General features: G+C 42.0%; 1 protein-coding gene across 2 annotated transcripts in view; it reads right to left on the bottom strand.

The window, feature by feature from the left end:
- GALNT11 (polypeptide N-acetylgalactosaminyltransferase 11) overlaps positions 1–7,682 on the bottom strand; it is a 32,368-nt gene extending 24,686 nt beyond the window's left edge. For both annotated transcript variants that reach the window (XM_015852861.2, XM_015852863.2), the window contains exon 1: positions 7,572–7,682. The gene's annotated coding sequence lies outside the window, so the exon portion shown is untranslated. The remainder of the gene's footprint in view (positions 1–7,571) is intronic.
- Between the last annotated feature and the right edge of the window lie 12,294 nt (positions 7,683–19,976).

Genomic DNA, 19,976 nt, shown 5'->3' with positions numbered 1-19,976 from the left:
CTTCCAAAAAAGCATTAGCATGAACAGCTTCACATCAGGACAGAAGCTCCCTGTCTGGGGGCAGCTGGAAAGGACCCAGCATGGACCTGACAGCAGCCTGCTCCTACCTGCAGGGATAGGGACACCCCAAACAGAGCTGCACTCTTTGTTACAGTGCGTGGGAGAACAGAAGAGCTAAAACCAGACTAATCTAGCTCCAGCAACTCTCAGAGAAATACGCTATGGGCCACAAGCTGTCCTCCTGTATAACATCATTGCTCACATTCATTTTAATGAGATGACATACAAAGATCTATTTTTAATGAGCCACCGTAAATCACTTCTAAATGCAACTTTAAAAGCTTTAGGATCCAAGTTTAGTCATTTCAGCACAACTATAGAAATCCACGTCACACCATCTAAAATAAATCCTGCTGGAACGAATGCAAGTTTTGATCAACGCTTAGCAGGAAAAGAAAGTCTTAAAATACCAATAACATTCATTATACTTCATAATGAAAGAAAGATGCATAGAGAGAATAGCTGCTTGAATTGCTGAAAACCTAAACAACGGTACTTTGAGTTTGGAATGAAGTAGTTTCATGAGATTCTGTCTCTCATTAACAACCTACCAGGTCTGGTTACAAGCAGTGGCACAACAGAGCATCAAGAAAATTAACATAGCAGCCCAGTTAGTGATTACAGTCAGCAAGTACATTTGGACTTAGAAACACAAGCTTATGAAAATCCCAGCATTGAGTAACTAAGCACCATATAACAGCTAGTTTTGTTCTGCTGCAATGTCCTTCCCCCCCCAGGAAAGCTCCTCATTGTCCAAAGGACAATTGCATGGGATTAAAGGAATCTCTAGCAAGTATGCTGCACTACAGGGCTGCTCTGCTGGATGTTACTTTCAGCCACCTGGCATATAAATATATGTCATGCCATTCATGTAGCCCTGAAAATACCTTCTCCCTTTTATTTGCTAATAGACGCTTTCTTCTAACTGAAATAACGGGACTTGCTTTTCATTTACAAAACCAGCTTTCAAGGAATCCCAGATGTTCAAGTACTGCCTCCAAGGAAAGGTGCCTGTGTATGGCAATGCAGTTCTTCCTTCTTATTTACAACTTAAAAACAAAGTAGGGTTAAAAACCACGCAGATAATTTCTCTAATGCACCTCTCTCCTATTAAAGATCTAAATATTAGTTGAAAGATCCTCAGTGCTACACTGTAAGAGAGCGTACAAGGTCAGCTATGTGTAAGTAAGCTGCTTAGTGCCTTTGCTCAGCATCTCAAATCTACCTACCTGTTCCTTTCATATTATGCCTACAGAGCTCAAAAGAACAGGAATAAAAATACAAACGCATGAAAACAAATTTTGCAGCAATCATTTCACTGCTGCTACCCAGAAAAGCATAATCAATGTCTTTCCGAGGAATCTCTCATTACAACACCAATGGACTGGATCTCAGTCATGCTAGAGAAAGCCATCATTAAGCTTCCACACAAATTTCAGTTCTAAAAACTCCTTTACTCCTCATTATCCAAACCAGTAGTAACTGTATAAGGTTTCCACATCCTTAATAAAGTTTAGCAGATACGATATCTGTTCAAATGAGTCTTGAATCTTTTTTAATCAGAAGTGGTTGCAACTTCTTTCCCCCCCTCCAGCCATTCACAATGTTTTCCAAATCTAAGAAACAAACACAAACTGTACAGCCCTCCCACCAGAAACACTGGCAGGAATCCTGGCAATAAAACAGACCTCATGGAACTACACTGGAGTGAGAACTGGGGTTGATGGGCTCAGTTTTAAGCCTGTAACCACTGACCTTCAACAGTGCATTCTGCACAAGTCTTCCTTTAAATCCCAGCAGTGCAGTTCTCTCCAAGCAAACATCCCCTTGTGGGGAATTCAGTACTGAAATCAACAGCTGCATACAAAAATTATATATTAAAACACCTCTACAAACTCAAACCAGAATTTCTGCAAAATACTATACCTGAACTTGTACTAAATGCAAGCCTGGTGCAATTAAGTTATTTCCTAGTATTACAAAACTGGAAACTCTGGGAAGCTGACTTAATGAGAATGGTTAGGTTTCATCTTGCCCTCCAGCATTAGATTACAAGGACTCATTCACAGACCTCCAAGTCTATTTCCCACAACTCACACAAGGCTGATTCAGTTCTCTTTTCCTAGATGACTTTCCTTTTCAATACACAGAAACTTACATAAAAACATGACAGAAGCGCTATGTTCGCACCCCACGCACTATATTCACTTACAATTATATGCCAGAAGCTGCTACCAGACAGCAACTCAAGGCTTTGCCTATTGTTGCAGCTTGAGGGTCTTTCTCAGGGAGGTGGTGGGATCACTGTCCCTGGAGATGTGGCACTGAGGGACCCCATTAGTGGGCATGGTGGGGATACGTAGACAGTAGGACTAAGTGTTCACAGAATCACAGAATGACCCGGGTTGGAAGGGACCTCAAGGATCATGTAGTTCCAACCCCCCTGCCTGGCAGGGCCACCAAACATAAGAGGCCTTATGAGAGACCTTAGTTCTTAGAGGCCTTTCCCAACCTGAGTTAGAAAAGGCTCCATAATTCTACCCTGCACCAAACACCTTTATGGAGCAGGAATACCTGATATTAGTACACATACACATTATCTGTTTGTAACAAAGCCTAGTAGTTACATGAGCAGGGTTAAAACAAACCATGGTTTAAACCTCACAAAAGCTGACAAACAGGAAAAAAATTTAACTCATTCTCAACTAGTAGGATTTCTTAATTCCTGTTAGTGCTCTCTGTGCTGTTAAGAGAGGGAATAATCTTAGGAAGACCTTTAATGTATTACATTGTGAGTTCTGCATGGTTGGCCATTGATAAGTCAAAGAGAAAAACTGAAAGAAATAGTAAAAACACAGGTTTAACTGAACTCAACATTTATTTGCATTTCTGATGTCCAGAAACAAAGGTCACTTAAGTTTTTACTTCAAGCATTAGCACAGAATCCACAGTAGCTGTGCCATCTGGAACAGCAAAACAAGGGACTTTCATGTTTTCCGGTAGGGAATTCTTTCCCAAGAAGACCAAACAACCCATCATCATTTTTGTTTTGGATCTGTTTTCACAACAGAAGTTTGCAGTAATTTCCACATACCAGTTCTTCCTTACTTCTCCTGTTTTCTCACTCACGTCTCCAGCCATCAACACAGGAGAGGAAGCCCAAGTATACAAACCAGCACCTCTCCTCAGCTCATGGAGTGAGCCAAGACAACCATATATTAAGGTATGCAATGAAACCACAAGATGTTCTGGCTGAAATATTTGCTCTGCTATGGATTTTGATGAGATCCTCAAATTTGCTGTCTAAATACTTGCTTTTTAAACCTGAATGCTGAATGAATAAAATATATCAAAGGTTTCAAGGTCACAGTAAGCAGAAATAAAGACTGGATGTTGTGTTGAGGGACGGGATTTAGTTGGAGCTATTAGTAATAGGTGAACGGTTGGACTGGATGATCTTTTAGGTCTTTTCCAACCTTGGTGATTCTAAATAATACAAATAACAATTGAAACTTTGAGTGGAGTAGTAATTGCTCTTCCAAGCCAATTTATGAGTTTTACTGAACTCTTGCAGGTAAGACACCCTGTTTTTCCTCTTCTAAACAAAATACAGTTCAGAGTAACAGAAGAGGCATCTACCATTGCTGCTACAACTGTATCTATGGACAGAGTCAATGAAAAAACACTTATGCTTCCAAACTAAAAGTTATCGTGCTAAGTATTGAATTTGACAGTAGGGCAGGGGCTTTTCAAATACATCAGCAAACAGAACTTGTATTGGCACACGTCTGAAAAGAAAAAAGTGGACTTGAACCACTGGATTAGAGTGATGAATCATTAGCAAAGAGATTTCATGCTCTATGGAAAGGAAACTTCTACAAGTTTGGTGGCCCTGCCAGGCAGGGGGGGCTGGAGCTTCATGATCCTTGAGGTCCCTTCCAACCCGTGTCTGTGATTCTACAAATTAAGCCAAAAAATAGATTGCCCTTTCATTTCCTTCTACGTGATCTTACAGACACACTTACTACTCTTCCAAAGAGCCTCCTTTGAGGAAAGGGTTGTGTAGCATTTCTCTACCCCCCATTAGCCACTTCTACTTATCTATTGCCAATGATTTTAATGTGAAAACATTCTCACGATTTTGATGTTGAAATCATGGATGTTGCAATAGGATCAACAGCACATTTTCCCCACTTCACTAGGAGCCAATTTCCAGTACAATGATAGCACGAACATTCAGCACATAACCCAGAACTCAGACTCCTCTGGTTTCACAAGCAATGAGTCTCAGTGTCTGCTGATGCAAGAGATAAGATGCCAACCGACAAAGTTTGGGTATTCCAAGAAACAGAAAAGTAAAGAATGCAGTTCTAGAAAGCAAACTGCATCATACATACGTGAGATATCAGCAGAGCCTGGAAAGTTCTCTGCTCTTGGTGCTACGTTAAAAGAATCAGCAACATAGTCAAAATACCTCCAAAGAATTATTCATAAGGGGTTGTATATCAAAATGGGATAGAGTTCAGTTCTTCCTGGAAAAGGATCTTTTTTAGTCCAGGCTAACTTTGAGGTTTACAGCATCTAATTTAATCCTTGCCTGCAGAAGCAAATCTAAGCCATTTAGCCAGATAATTCTTTAACAACTTCATGTAAACTAAAAACAAGACATCTGAATGCACTCTTAACATTATGTTTAAATCAGCATGGCACACAGCCATCATTTACTGAGGTACCTTGTTTCTTGCATGCCTCTGCAAGTCTATTAACTGAGCCTGTCCTTTTAAAATTAGACATCTTAAATGATGCTGCATCTCACAGTGAAAGTCATAGGAATGACACTAGAATTTACTGCAGGTAAGGTACCTCACATTAGCAGCTCTGCAGCATTTCTCTATGTGTGTACTCCTTCCCTCATGCACAGTAAAAGAAGTCCTTTCTATTCATTGGCTTGCTCAATGGCAAGAGGGATCAGAGCACGCATACCACTGCAGCAGAGCCAATAAGGTATCATTCATCAGTCATGGCAAAGGCTCACTCTCAGAAATGCAGAATCTTACACAGCAGTTACCACCAGAAAAAATAAAACCACAGCAGTTCACCTGCCCCATGCCGGGTAGAGGCATCCAAGCACCTACCTGCAAGCAACACCCAAAGCCTGCACACCTATTCCTTGCTCACACACAGCTTTCAGTATGAAATTTGAAGATGCTTTGTTGCAATTTTCACAGCATTCAAAGTATTTACACTAATTATTAGACAATACTAACTCACAAGAGAAACATGCCGGAGCACGGGTGAAAAACACTATTAACTTTGATACAACACGAGCCAAACAAATGCATTTTCTCATGCTGCTAAGCACCAGTTTAACAGTCAAAGCCTTCGTACTGATAGCATACATTAACACAGTAGCTGCAACAGCAGATGCATTTATCATCATAAGCCACCATATGTTTTGGAGCCTTATATAAGGATCAGGAGAGTATTTGCATTTCTCATTTTAACGAGGATTGAAACAGACTTTACCTCTGTAATACTTTTTTGAGGAAAAAAAACCCAAGACACAGGCATTTCTGTACTTGAAGCACACGAGCATATTTTTTGCTCTTTAACAGACAGAAAACACAGAGCAGCATCTCTCCAAAATAAATCATAACTGAAGCTTAGTGATACCAGTGCTGCCTGGCCAGAGAGATGGAACAGCTTAGCAAGTCCATAAGCTGAATTGCTACAAAAAAGAATTGCGACCTTCTCCTACTCTTCAAGGTTGCAATCCTTCATGCAACCCTAAGGTAACTTCAGTAAGACCGATCCACCCTCTGTTCTTTTTGCCCCTGCTGTATGCTATTCTCTTACTTGAAGATCCAAATTCCTCACTTTAAACATCTGTTCATATACTCCTAGTCTTCCCATCCATTTGATACACAGCTTGCCCTGCTCTACACACACTGTCTGCCATTAAAACTGTTATTTCAACAGTAATTGCTTTCTACATACTCATTATTCACCTTCATTCCCCTTTCCATGCTGTTTGGGGGCTCCCATCCTTCCAGAAAGCTTAAAACACACATCATACCTTTATTTACTGTCATACCATTATACCATCATACTATTATTTACTGTTACTAGGAGGAGGGTGTTGACAGCCACTCATTCTGTCTCCCGACACATAGTAACCTACCAGGAACTCTTTTCCTTGCATAACAAAGTATCCATTTGAGTCCTCCACAACAAAGCCATTAGAAAGCAGAAGCACTGGGATCTGCCCTGAGAACCTCTTAATAACAAGTCCGGCAAGCTGCTGCCTTCCCCCTGCAAAGCTGAGAGATGAGGGCTCACGAGAGCTGCAGCGCTATTACCTTCCCTCCCTGCTGCAGAAGAGCTCCTAAAACTCCACAGGAGCTTATCGTACCCGGGGATGACTCAAAGCTTATGCAGAAGGCATGCAGTGCTGCGGAGACAGCTTTACCAAGGGAGGCCAATCGCGTGCTAATCAAAAGCCTCTTATCTGGAAACACCTGGTCCTTTGTACTGCTCTAAAACCAGGTCTGGGGATCCCAGCTGCACTAGCTCACAGCTGCAGGTAATGCAAAGAGCAGAGACACTGCTGGGGGGATTGCTGGTGTCCTTCCCTGAGCACACAGATTGCTTTAATCTAACCAGAGATACCTGGGAGCAGGTTACTGCTCAGATGAGATCCCTAAAAGAAAAACAAAATACAACCACAAATGCCGGACCAGAAAGTACTTAGAATATCTCACGTTACTTACAGACTGCTCTTTCTAAGCAAGGAAAGGAGGGATTTGACCTAAGCTGCAACGCATGTTCCAGAGCAAACAAGCGTATTAGTGCGGTGCTGATGATCCTGTGTAATTGCAGCGCTAGAATTAGGAGATTTCAGCAAGCCTTCAAGCAGAAAGCAACTCTACGGATAAAGCACGGATTATGGACAGGGCAGCATCAAAGCCAGGTCATGAGATCTTTTCTTTTCTCCCAAGGCTGCTGTACACCTGGGGTGGTGCCGGGCCTCCCGCAGCCGGGCTCAGCACACCTGTACAGGCAGAGGCAGCAGCCTGAACTCGGCTCCTATGAGCAGAGAACAGCCAGGCCGGGATCCAGCACAGCCCGAGCAGCTGAGCCCCGTCCTCGCACAACCAAGGGACAGAGGCTTCTTCTACCTCCCACAGCGGGTCGTTTGCTGTCACTCCCTCCAGCCGCAGCCTCCTTTACAAGCTACAAAAAGGAGAATGCCACGAGAACTCACTAGAAGGGCTGGAACCCAGCCTCATAACACAGCCCGCATTTAGAAAGAGAGCCTCGATGGTACAACGTATGCACCGAAAAGCACAGGAACAACAACAAAACTACACCGCCTTCCATCCGGCGCCCGCAGCCCCCAACCCCGAGCTCCATCCCCGCCGCTCGGGTTTAACCTCACCGCCCTCTCCCTACCCGGGTAACCCACCGCCCGAATCCTACTCAGCTCAGCACCGCCGTACCCCCCAACTCACCGCGGCGGTGGCGGCATGGCCCCTCAACCCACTCCGTACCCTCAGCGGCGCCGGCTCCACGTAACTCCTCCTTTTTCTCCTCCTTCTCCCTCCCCGGCCGCCCCTGCCATGTGATGCTCTGGGGCGCGGCCGCCATGACGGGCGGGGCTAAAAGGGCCTAGAAGATGGCGGGGGTTCTTGTGGGTTGATTTGGTCACGGAGCTGTGAGGGGAGAGCAGCTGGGGGTGAGGGAAAGGCTGTGCTACATGGGGAGGTGGGCATTGAACGGGCTGCAAATGTCCCTGAGTGGCATCTGGATGTGTTTATCATAGATCTCTGAATGGGAGAAAAGAAACAAGCGGAGGTTAGGTTGACAGGAGACACTTGGGCTAAATGTCTTGATTTTCTTTGCTGTGGAGCTGTCAGGTACATGTGGGATTAACTTCCTTTCATGCCTTGGGGAATACAAAAACCAGCCTGGCACATAGTGTGTGTGCCCCAGCAGAGTGTGTTCACAGGATCTCCTCTGAGAGCTGTTCTGCTCTGCATGTGTAATTAAATACTAATTAAGCTATGGGAAGTAATGAGTTTGTAAGGGGTTGTGGGTTATTTCCTTAGAAGGGAAAAACCTGAAATCAGGCCCTAATTGTTTGTTATCACACTTGTTCTTTTGACCCAGTGATTACCACTTGCAGAACAGAAGGAGAGCTGAGAAATTAACCACAGCTATGCTGAAATAATGTCAGCTTGGCAGTTAATGTGCAAGAGTTTGTATCATTTCAGATGGAGAGGCTGAACCCTCAGATCTTTCAGATCCAGAGTAAATGATCTAACCAATGATGAAAGGGTTGTGGGATAGCTTCACCGCTCATCCTTATATGTGCAGAACTTGACATGTCATTTGAGGTGTGAAACTGAAAGACATTTGGGATTTGTAAATCCTGGTGAGGTTTAGGAATGAACTAAGTGATGACTTGCACAGCATAGTCAGGACTGGAAGCGTTTCTGAGCATACCCAGCAACTTGAGCTGCCTGCACCATCTGATAGCTGGCTGCTGAGTGACATTTTGAGGATGGCAGATTTTAGTTTAGTAAATAAAACCTTTTTGTTTTAGTGGAAATTCAGCAGGCTTGACTCGCTCGGTCTCTTCTTCGGTGCATTACTGCCCCAAACTTTATAACAAGGTGCTTTATAATGTCCAAATAGAACGAAATGCAGCATTGGTCCAAAAAAAAGCTTTAATTACAGCATTAAAATACTGGAGCCAAAAAGCTCAGAAGCTTCAGTAAGAGAAGAGTGACAGAATGGAGGGGGTGAGCTGGCAGATGACAAGGAGGCAGCAGGGATCAAGATGAAAGTAATGTATGCAATGAGATCACCTTGTAGTTAGTGTCCCCATCAGCCAGCTTTTCATAATTTCTATTTCATAATGGCTAATGTGATGCTTTGATCCTCATTCATCACAATTTAGCCTGAGGATTTTAGATGTGTGTGAAGCAGCTTCAGGTAAAAGCAGCCTCAGCACATAAGCTATCTGCTTCTTATCACTGTAGTCCTAATCTGGCCAGGTCTTGCCTACCCTATAATTCCAATTAATCTACCCAAGCAGTTATTTTAGCTCTTAATGCAAAGAGTTTCCTTGCTGCCTGGATTATCATTTTATTAACCATTAATAAACTGCTGCTTTTTAGTTCCATTTGCTTCCATTTAGTTCCATTTGAGACATTTGTCATTTCTTAATATCCCTACTAATCTGCCCATCCCAGTTGTTTAATATGCTCTATAATAAGTCGTTAATGCTAATTCATTGCTCATCTTTCTATGTGTTTGTAGCAAGAGACAAGAATTCGTATATAAATGCTGACTAGAAATATTAACCCAAAGTAATGCTCTGCCAAATATGAGTTATGTTGAGCTATTATTGCAAACTGCTACAAGTATATTGGGGAGATCAAAAGTATAAACGTGCTTCTGAATGGTTTAGTTATGGAAATGGAAAAAATGTCCATTGAGGCATGTTTAATATAATGCCAAAGCAGCTGCCAGCTCAAGAAATCTCCAAGTAGTGGGGTGGATTCAGCTAGCAGATTAAGACACCTAAACTTGGGTTTAACTGTGTAGGTGTCTCTGTGTGAACCAGATGTCTAAGATCTCTTTATGCTCAGTAGAGAACTACTGTGGGATTTAGTTACATAAATGCAGGCAGATAATACCATTTAAGGTATTGTGGGGTTTCCTACCTGGCCTCCAGCTCATGTTCCATGAACATTAAAGTCTCCTAAAAAAACCCCACAGAACTGCCATTATCTGTAAGTCTCATGTGGGAGCCTGATATCTCAGACCATCATAGCTATCACTAAGCTGAGCCCTGCTCATAGCTGATTCAGCAAGCTATTCAGATCACTGTGAGGTGGATATATCTGCCTATTTTTGGGCAGCTAGATGGCTCCTGACTTCATTAGCTGAAGCGAGTAGTTCTCTATTGACTGCAGTACTAATGTAGACTATGTGGGGACACTTCAGGCTAGATGTCAGCTTTTGCCAGACTGTACCAGAGGGTAAAGTTGCTTAGCTTTCATTGTGCTGATTCCTTAAGTTCCCATAGCTAGTCAGACCCCTGAGATGATTTAGCTGGTGTTGATTTAGGGGATGAAGACAGGATATTACATAAGAAAAACCTTCTTACAGCATTCAGATGTGACTGATAATAAGGATTGCATGAAAGCTGAGATTCACAACGCATTGCAGAATGATGCCTCGATGTGTAGTGATGCTGAGTGCAATTTTGTAAGTCACTAAGCCTAAAAGATGCCTGATGGCTGAGAGTTCTGGGGCAGCCACAGATGCTGCTGATGAAGCCACTAGAATAACAAATTCTTAAGCCATTAGATCCTGTAACTGCAAGCAGTTTTGTTGTGTTTTTTTTTCCACAAAGGTAAATGAAAACAAATTTGGTTGATGACAGGTTTCACACCCTTCTGTGAATCAGACCAGTTGCATCTTGTTAGAGTAGCAGAACTTGCCTAAAGAGAATTTTGGCTAACGTTCGAGCTTAAAGTAGAAAGAACAGTAAGAAGAAATGATAATTAGATGACTTTTGGAATCAATGTCCTTCTCGGTCTCTTGCACTTAAAATTATTCTTGTTTTCTAGTTGGAAAGGTGAAACTTGCTGTGTTGTCATAGAATCATGGAATGGCTGAGGTTGGAAAGGACCTGAAAGATCATGGAGCTCCAACCACCTGCTGTGGGCTGGTTGCCAAGCACTAGATCAAGCTGCCCAGGGCTCTTCTTCATGAAAACTGTAATGAAACAAGTAAGTCAACGTACTCAGACTTTGGGGAATTTCTTTAAACTAGCTATGATGGAGCATCTGTGCTTTTAAAACTAAATTGGTAACTGTGCAACTACGGCAGCATTCCTGTTTGATGTTTATTTATTGACAGAATGTCTTAACAGTACAATAAATAACCAAGATTCCTTCTCAGCATCACTGCTGTTAAGAGACCATATGTATCCCAAATGCCCTGCTTTTCAAGATGAGACAGATGAAAAAAAAACCCTTCCATGATCCAGCTGCAGACCCTTGTGTCTCATACCTGAGACACAAGTTCTAATAACCAGCTGAATGCAGCAACATTAACCCATGCTAATGAAAGAAGGAGGAAGTTGTGGAATGGACTCTCTGTGATGTGGCCCTAATATCTGTAGGAAGGCAGTGACGTGAGCCACACAGTGACTGTGTGTGGCAGAATTCACAGACCTAAGGATCTCGCCCTGGTTTGGCTCAGCAAGGAATTACATTACTGAGAGTTTGCAGAACTGTAGCATTGCTGTGCTGTTTGAGTCCATTCAACTTCCTAATGCCAATTTTCAGCCTTATCTGTGTTATTTTCCCATACCTCTTACACTCCTCCTCTGATACTTTCAGTAGAGTCTCTCATGTACTGTGGAAAAGTTGTGCTTTAGCTTTTAAGAGTTGCTGACAAAATTCCATCTGTTTTTGGTATTCAGAATTTCTCCTGTTTAGAGCTGGGAGCGATGTTAAATTCTCTGTCATTTCATTTTACTGATGTGAAACATTCCTTGCAGTCTGTAGAAGGAGGCAACTGGCTAAACGTTCTGTCCAGCATTGCTCAACTCTGCTCACATCCCTTCCCAGGCTCAGCATCTGGGCCAATCTGGCTGATTTCTGTTCTACTTTTGACTGTTTGGCAAAGTTGTAAGAATGAAAACAATCACATATAACCCCGAAATCTCATAACTGAATTGGCATCTTCCCAATGAAGTATTTTAGATTTATCCCTCTCCACCTGTGTTTTTTTACCCTGATAAGAAGAAGAAAAAGCTTTATTTGCAGAGGAGATCAATCTTCTTTTTGCAGATGTGGAAGTTAAAGCACAGAAAGATGAGGCTGTTTGTTCCAAGTAATTTAAAAGAGCAGGAACAAGGAGAAAAATAGAAAGGAGTCCTTCAGTTCTCACTCTGTTGCATCATGCTGTCTTCCTATTTTGATGAAAATGTCTGAAATTTAGTTTTCATAGGTGAGTATGTGAGAAAGGTTCAGTTCTCCTGAAGATTAGAAACAAAGCCTTTACCTATATCACAGATACAGGGGCTGGATAGAGTTCAGACAGTGATGATATGGCCTGGTCTGTGCTTCTGTCTTTAGGTGACTGCCTTGTATCTGGTATAATCTTCCACTATCTTTCATCCATAGATACTTTAGCTTTGACTCTCATACATTTTGTACAACAGCATGCTGAGCCTTTTCTTTTTTAGTACTGAAGTTTCATTTTCTATGGTCTCGGGGTGGGGGCTTTTACTTTCCTTACATTGAGAAAAGTATAAAAAGGAAGGATGTGTAAAAGCAATGGGTCGTTATTGGATCTGATTCATAACTTCACTGTAGCTCTGTTTTTCTCTTCATTTATACAGATTTACTCCGATTTCTAACCTACTAGAGGCAGTTCTGGCTTGTGGTTTTCCAGAGACGTCTGCTATGAGAGGATATCAAAAGCAATGCTTCTCAAATGTAAGTTCTATAAATGCCTTAAGCCTGAAAGCAAATTAGAAAACAAATATCTTAATTGGTCTATGCAGCAACAAAGTGCCATGCAGTTACTTGTAGATTTATTCATTTTATCAGAGGAAAAGAAATTCTACTTGATTAAAAATCTTAAAATAATTTTGGGGACTATTAAAAAAAGCTGATGCAAACAGTGTGACTGTTGTGTTAATGATTTGAGGAAGGGTTATTAGTAGGCAATTGAACAAGTAACTGGAGGAAGACGTTATTGCACTGCCTGAAAATACCAAACTCTGAAAGAAGTATGCAGTCTAAGGAAAATAAAAAGAAAATGGAAGGTAAATAATTGCCAAAATCTGTCCGGAACAGACATTGGAGTGCATGAGGGAATAATGTAACATCCCATGCACGTTCTGAGATGCCCCCTGGTGTTACAAAGCTCTGCTGTTTCTGTTGAGACCCATGGTCAGCAGGGAATAAAACACCTGAGGACAGAGGGTAAGGAAGTGAGAATAATAAGTGGAAGCCACAGAAAGCTGTAAAGGTAGAAAAGGGGATTGGTGACAGTGCCATTTAGGATCTAACTGCTATGTGCAGTAAACAAAATAGTCTCTGGGAATCTCAGTTTTGAGTCGCAGGAATTAGGAGATGCTGGGTGAAGTGCAAAGAGGAGTGACAGATGGGGTGGTGATGGGGACCCATCATGGGGATCCTGGTTTGGAAGGGATCAGCAGTGTTTTGTGGAGGCTGCAGATAGAAGAGAGGCATCGGAGTTCCCCTGGGAGAGGTGACTCCTTCTTCATCTGGATGTCTCTGATACACCACCATAAGGGTAACAGGACCCTCAGACCTACTCTTCCAGTCATGTCTCAACTCCAGTTGCCACAGGCAGCAATACATCCTGTTTTCTTCCTACAACAATTTCTACATACCTGGGGCTGCTGAGGAGCAGAAGGAGATGCAGGGAGGGGGCAAGAGAGGCTGTGGATGCCCCATCTCTGGAGGCATTCAAGGCCAGGCTGGATGTGGCTCTGGGCAGCCTGATCTGGTGGCTGGCAATCCTGCCCACCACAGGGGGGTTGAAACCAGACGATCTTTGAGGTCCTTTCCAGCCCAGGCCATTCTGTGATTCTATGATTCTAAGAGAAAGGGATATTTCAGCAAAGAAAAAGGGAGAAAGAGAAGGTGCCAAGCTGAAGAGGAAGGCCTTAAGGAGCAATGCTTTCTGTTCCTGTTTCTGGGCTCAAAAATCACTGTTCCTAAGGACCACTGTTCCGGTTCTAATGGCTACTTCCCTTTCTTTCGGAGGCAGTAGTGGCTGTGCATGTACAGCCTGTGTGACTTTATGTTTCTACATAGTCCAGAATCACTAAGAGAGCCTCCGTTCACCACATAGTGGTGCTCTGAACACCAGGACACTCTCATATGAAAGCCCTGCCTTTCAGGCAGAACTTTTTTAAATTCAGATAAATTTGCAGACATTTAAGCAGAGCGGCAAAAGTATTCCACGTTAGAGAAATACAATCGATTACCCAGTAGTATCCTGGTAACTGAGACAAGAAAAAATGGAAAGAAAATATTTTCAGGCCCTGAGGTTATGCATGAGGGGGATTTTAAATGTCTGGATTTTCTTGCTGTAGGGTTGTCAAGGAAGAGAGAATGTTAGTATGAGATAAACTAGAATCCCATTCTTGCCTCTGAACTGGCATGGCTCTTTACCAACCATTCTGGATGCTAACAAGGGGTGCCGTGGGGTCAGTTTTCAAGGATCCTTCTGAAAATTCCCACAGACTGTGTGAAACTTAAAATGTCTACACAAGAACAGAATCAAAAGCAAGTGACTGTAAGATGAGGATACAGCTTTCATTGTACTGAATGCCTCCAGCCCTCGTAGGCTGAGGAATAAGTGAAAAGTGACACATACATGGAATGATGGCTTATACTATGAGTGTTAAATTAAAAAGGGGGAAAAAAAGAGAAAGTGAAATATCATATAGTGTTTTTTAATAAAGCCTTTCTGCTTTTACAAAGACCAACTCCTGCTTTTGTCAGCACTCAGGCTAGTAATACTGAGCATACATCCCAAATATGTCTTATGGCACCGCACCAGCTTGAGTTAAAACAAAATACAATATCCCTTCTCTTAAAAGTGACCTTCTGCTCTACCACGTTATGGAACCAAATTATTTGACAGTTGCAAAGTAATGCCAGATTGTGATTGTAGGTTGGCTGGAATCTGTGGCCTCTCTCATTCTAGCCACATGTTTCATCACTTAAATTATATAGTTCAATTATTTTCTTCCTTGGCTCCGAATTCCCTTTCTTTCCTTTTCTGATCTGGTGTAATTCCTCATGCTTTCACTAGATGGGTCCCCACAACAGTAGTACACCGTGTGTTGAATAGCCTGAACAAGTCTGGGGAAATGCATCTCCCGGTGAGTTTTATTGCCCTCCTCCCACCCCCCTTGTTATTGTCTGGCAGAAGTTCGCTGCATTTTTGATGATCAATTTAGTGATTTGAAAAACTGTGTGAATGCTGGGTGGTTGTCATAAAGGGTTTGGGTCTGGGGATCTTCCTAGGAATATTCTGTTCTGACTCAACCAGTTTCAGCCGAGGTTTAAAACAAATGTGGTTTTGCCTTATAGCAATTTATGTATTGTCACATCAAGCTTTGCAATCGTTTTACCTTTCAAAGGGTGATTCACAGCTGGTTGGTCAACAATATCACATATATTTCTCCTTTCCAAGGTCATGAGAAAACTGAGGGGGAAAAATGGTGAGAAAGTAGCAATATTTCAGTGTCCTATTAGAAAGCCAGTGTAACCCAGTGGTGGGTAGCATATAAGGTAGACATGTAGGTCTTGAGCCCTTTTTGACACTCCCCCAGTCAGAGTCTGAATCTGATTCCTGCCTGGTGCAGCACCCAACTGTCACATCAGCCTGTGGGAGACCTGCATGTCAGGAACAGGGCAGCTATTCAGCCTGCTAATTTTTATGGTTAGAGCTTTATGGTCTTTAAATTCATGGTGCTCTGAATGATGAGGTGTTTAGTTGCTTTACCGTCTCAGGCTGTGTTTTCACACTGTCATGAAAGAAGTTTAATTAACCTGTTCAGAGCTCTGTACTGTCAGGTTCAGCCTGTTTAACACATTCAGGCTCTGTATATTATAATCTATATTGCTGATTTAACTTTAGACTGGATAACAGTTATCTCCAGGTTATCAGCTGCCTTTTCAATGTCCACTTCTTGTATCTTAGCTCCTACAGAAAGATCATAACAGCCTAGCTGATGTATTTCAGTTATTGGGAGGTTTGGGTTTACTTTTTTCTTCTTTCCTTTTGATCCCTCTCTTATCCAGGCTCATTAAATGAGTCCATTTCATCTACTTATGTGACAGGGTAAGATAATTCATCCAGCAGGAAGTGCAAGTTTTGATTGAGCTACAGGTTTTGTTTCGTATGATCTGTGCTTAGAGGTTGAAGAAAGGATTTAGGAAATTCTTGCATTGTGTATAACAAAGATAAACGAAGAACTAAAATTGATGGTTTTCTTGCTCAGCAACCAACTTGTATTAAGAAAAGCTGATATTCAAAGTCAGGAAATCTTGGTCCATCAGATAACAAATAGAAAGAAAGACAAAGGCTGTTGCAGAACACAGAGGCACAGTAGTACTTGATTTCAGAGATGTGGCTTAAAATGGATCCTCAACAGTGGCTATAACAACAGATTTCCTGGTTTTAGCAAGTAGGTGGAATTTTCTGTGTTTAACTCGAGGCAATTTTAAAGATTTAAAATTTTAAGATTTTAAAGATTTAAAAATTAAAGATTAAAGCTATATATATATATAGCTTCTGTATTCTTTCAGTTTACTTATGTCTACAAGTGATGGTTGTGAGCTCCAGTATTTATCTCTTCATCATCAACCTCCTATCAGTTACAACCTCCATTCTTCAGCTCTGTGCTAAATCTACGTGTACATTTAGACTGAGTACAAATGCTTGAGGAATCCAGGGCAATGAGGAACAATGAGGAATTTCATTGAAACCTTGATTCAGATTTAGAAAGTTCTCATGTATCTGTGCCTGGAGATTTAGTTGGGAAGGGGATCTCCCACTCCCCTGCATTAGAGTCACTGTTCTGCATCCCTGCGAAATAACACAAAGTGTAGCAGGAACACTTGTCATTTCTACTTCCAGAATTTCAAACCACAAAGCCAGACATCCTATATGAGGTTGGTCTGCTCACACTTGTCTGGCACCATCGTTTCCTCTGGGAAAATGACAGGAGCAAATAGCAACTTGCCTGTTTGCATGTAGGCGTGATCCTCCTGAGAACATATAATTTGGCACTGTGTGCTGCTAAGTTCAAACATCCTCAAGCTATGAGTTGTTGACAACATTTCTCAGAATAGACATATAAACCACATAAAGAACTTTTAGTGATGGCTTATTTCAACATTACCTTTTAAAACTGTAATTGTTCCCAAGTCTCCAAGTCACCTTGATTAAGGAAATACGCTTACAGCAAAGGATGTTAACACTTAACCTTTGCATTTGTCCTAATGTCTGCAGGCAGAGGGTAACAAGACTTAACCAGCCTCACCCTGGGAGATGCAAAGCATGTGTGCATTGAAGAATGCTTATGTGTTACTGCCCCATAGTGGCTGTGGTTATGAAGGATACAGTCCTACAGGAAAGGCAATAGTACAGCGACTGACATGTCAAGTAACAGTGTTCTTAGATGATTAGCTGTGGGAAATGAGCGTTGTGTTCAGATTGTTTCCCTGTTTACTACTCAGGAATTTAATGTGACTGGGATAGCTGGGGGTGGCATATCTGTGTTCCTAGTGGCAGACCTATTCCTCTTGTATAGGAGGTTGTATTGAAGCATTTCAGAAGGAGGTTAATAGACCACATAAATATTCCAAGGCCTCTTGAGAGAGTCAGCAAGCAAACCTTGGCTATAGCACAGAACATTTGAGGGTTGTTAATAAAGAGGATTAAAGCGACAGGCATCCTCTGGGCTATAGCAGGATTTAACAAATGCCTACAAAAGTGATGTTCAGTAGGACTCCAAGGCAAAGCTTGACTGTAACTTGGAATCTGCATGGAAGGAAAAGGGAAAGCAGTCCAGGCTCATGTTACTCATCTGATTGCAAAGGGTTCTGTTTTCAGCACTGCCCCCAGGGCTTTACCTGATCTATCCAAATAGGAGATGCCTGCCCTTCCCACCCTGCAATCATTCATACATAAACAACCTCTAAATACTTTTATGACTGTTCTGCCAGTTTCAGCTTTTCTTGCTTACTCAGTGACTGCGCTCTTGCCAAAACAACAAACTGAGCATGTGTGGGTTGTGGTTGGGGGCAGAGGGAGGCAACAGCAGTCTGCTCATTTCCTTTGTTTTTCACGTTTCTCTTCGGCCTTTCCTTGGGTGAAGTCCAAGGGATGGATCATTGCTGGTTCCATCACAGCGCAGAAGAAACAGACATCACTTTTCAAACAATGACAGCTTTATGAAGCTCGGCTGTGTGAGCCAAAGTCTTGATGCTATCATCAGACATGTCTTTCTTCCCAGTCCCTGCAGGTGACTGCAGCTGGCAGCAGATCTTCAACAGTCCCATTTTGTATGTCATCTCTGTTGAACCAAAGCTTTAAATAAGGGTATTTATATATAATAAATATAAATTTATATATAATAAATATAAATATATATAAATTGGGTAGGAAGACCTAAGAAACAGATACAGTATTTCAAGGCACAAACAATAGTGTGCTGAGTGCTGCAGAGGGACTTTATTTAATTTAGTTCCCTTTGATTTGAACATGGTCATCTGGTTTGGCTTCCAACCACTGTCTTTGTCATTGTATGCTCAGTTTCTTCTTAGACCACCAACCATCACGTACTGATCACTGTGCACTCTGTCTCCCTAATTCAGCTCTTCAATGGCAATAATAAGTTGTCCTTGACTGAGAGGAAAGGGAGATAAGGAGTGACAGGAAGTAACTATGCATAGGTTGTGAGATTTTCTAATAACAGAAAGTCCTCAGACAGAGGACTAAAACAGCAAGAATAGTTGCTGCTAACAGCAAAGGAATGTGGAGAATCGTCATCATATCATGTCATATAAGAGTGAAATCCATCCATGTGAAGAAAGCCAGTGTTAGCCATGCACAACAAAATCTATTTAAGCTGTTGGAGCTGAAGAGGAACGCAAGCTTGGGGTACTACATCTGACAGTGTCACCATGATGGTTTAAAGAAGTTTAATTCTACAGTTTGCTTATAGCCACTTGTTGTGATTACTTCAATCCTTGATTTTGGTCACACAGTATTTTTGATGGTGATGAAGCTTATGTTTTCATCTGCAGGTATTAGCTCAAGGTTGTCTCTTTGCTTTCAACACACAAAAAGTATTTAGCTAAACAAAAAAAAAAACAAACCATTTTTACAAAGGGGCTATTTCAGTACTTTGCCTTTTCTGGAATACAGTCTGAGAGGTGGTTTCACTTTGCTCTGTAAGGAGGAGCAGCACAACCCCAGCAATGACTGCATCCTGCCAGGTAGTGCTGCTACCAAAGCATCAGCAATCCCCATCAGCCTGAGGACTGGCAATTCCCTAACAGCTATAGATTGGAGAGAGCAGCGAAGCATTAGATGATCTGACCTACAGCATTTTAGGACATCTGCTCACTTCCCAGAACTCTGGGAGGCTCTGGATTCCTTGGCATCTGGTTGAGCCAGGGAGATAGATTAACTGAAGGACTGTTACTGTTTTGTCTTGGGTGAGGCCTTCTGGGCAGCCAGCTGTTTTATTTTGTGTGTTGCACAAATGGTTGCTTGAAAACTGTATGTTCTAGGGATGAGGGATTGGAAGCAAGAGGAGAAGCTGGGGAATATTTTTTGTCTTTACACAGCAGTCTTTGTAAGCCAAAATTGTTGGCAAAAGCAGAAGGAGGAAAGAAACTCCCTTAGAGTAATAGTAATGCACATTGCCCTGTCATGCAAAGTTTAAGTCAGAGAGGTCCAGTTCAGTGTGGTGCTAAAGACCTGATCTTGAGATGATTTAGCTATTTGATTCTAGCTGCTACAGGTTACTCTTGGAGTAGTGTAACTGCTTATGAAAGCTGGGATCCCAAAGAGTAATGCTCTAGTTAAACTACAATTACCATGCTTACCAGTGAGTTCTGCTGACATCAATGGGTTTTCCATAGGCAAAATGTTCACCTGGAAATAAATGTTTGTTCCCACATACTAGATCATCAGTATCTTACATGCTGTTCAGAAGGAGCCTGAGCAATACCAGGATAAACTGTAAGGCCGGTGACATTTGTGTAAGCCACACGACATATGCTTTCTCAGATCATCCTTTTTTAACACAGCATTCTTGTAACTCA

The sequence above is a fragment of the Coturnix japonica genome, chromosome 2 (assembly GCF_001577835.2).
Source record: "Coturnix japonica isolate 7356 chromosome 2, Coturnix japonica 2.1, whole genome shotgun sequence".
NCBI classification, from domain to species: domain Eukaryota; kingdom Metazoa; phylum Chordata; class Aves; order Galliformes; family Phasianidae; genus Coturnix; species Coturnix japonica.
The sequence above is the reverse complement of the archived record's forward strand: the minus strand, read 5'-3'. Positions and strand labels throughout refer to the sequence as shown.